The 1,342-nt window shown below is 42.9% G+C and overlaps 1 pseudogene; it reads right to left on the bottom strand.

Moving 5' to 3' along the window:
* LOC122213542 lies at nucleotides 1-321 on the bottom strand (annotated as a pseudogene).
* Nucleotides 322-1,342: the final 1,021 nt, after the last annotated feature.

Here is a 1,342-nt window from a genome sequence, read left to right as displayed (position 1 = left end):
TTACTGTAGAGCTCCAATCTGTTTTAGCTGCTTCAACAGCTCCCCACTCTGATGCATTTCCATTAGGTCAGTGCATCCCCCTAAACAATCTTTACGGATAAAGATCTGAGGAACTGTTCTGGCTCCTGTGAGCTGTTGCAAATAACCTTGAATCTTGCTAGTGTCACTGGTGGCTATGATAGCAACAAACTCCAAAACCTCTTGTTTGAAGGGCAATTGGCTGAGAAGCTCTTGGGTCCTCGTGCAGTAGGGGCAGGAGGGCTTGGTGAACACAACCACCTTCCCAGGCTAGATTTTGCAGTTCACAAACTCTTCAACCATGCTGACAGCTGCCTCCTGGGGAGGAATCCTATTTTATTTTTCTTTAAAGATTTTGTTTTATTTTGAGAGAAGGAGAGAGAGAGAGAGAGAGAGAGAGAATCTCAACCGAACTCTATGCTTAATGTGGAGCCTGATGTGGGGCTTGATCTGATGACCCTGAGATCATGACCTGAGCTGAAATTGAGAATCAGATGCTTAACCAACTGAGCCACCCAGGTGCCCTTATGAGAGACTTTTCTAATTTAATATTCCTCACTAGGAGGGGTGCCTGGGTGGCTCAGTCGGTTGAGTGTCCGACTTTGGCTCAGGTCATGATTTCAGCTCATGAGTTTGAGCCCTGTGTCGGGCTCTGTGCTGACAGCTCAGAGCCTGGAGCCTGCTGCAGATTCTGTGTCTCCTTCTCCCCTCCCCCACTCATGCTCTGTCTCTGTCTCTCAAAGATAAACGTTAAAAAAAATTAATATTCCTCACTAGGAGCCTTCACACAATAGTTTCTAGTGCATGGCTTCATTAAACAAGTGAGCGCAAGGCAGACATTTCTTGCATCTGTTCATTTCTCTATGTGGATAATTCAGAACTGAGGCACCTCCTCTAGGGCTGAAGCAAGATCCTAAGAATCTGAGAGAGATGCTGAATGGCACATCCAGAGTTGAGGAGGAAAGCATTGCAAATTAGCATATTTGGAAAGTTTTTCAAAGGTCAGTCTCGTGGCCTGCTTAGAATGTGTCACCATGGATGGACTGAGCAGAATGTATTGTGTCCGCAATGAGAAGTTTCAAATTCACACCCACAGCCTTTCTTACTCCCACTCCCTTTATCTTGTTTTAAGTTATAAAAGTGATTACTCTAAAAAAAAAAAACAAACCTTGTGAATTCTAATTTAATTCCAAGGATGTTTAGATTCTTAGAAGTTGTATAATACATGTCATTTATATGCTTTAATATTTAATACCACCTGCTCTAACATACCAATATTGTACTAGTGATGAGGGGCCTTCTAATGTATGAGAATATTTTGCAA

This window comes from Panthera leo, chromosome A2, assembly GCF_018350215.1.
Source record: "Panthera leo isolate Ple1 chromosome A2, P.leo_Ple1_pat1.1, whole genome shotgun sequence".
NCBI classification, from domain to species: Eukaryota; Metazoa; Chordata; class Mammalia; order Carnivora; family Felidae; genus Panthera; species Panthera leo.
The sequence above is the reverse complement of the archived record's forward strand: the minus strand, read 5'-3'. Positions and strand labels throughout refer to the sequence as shown.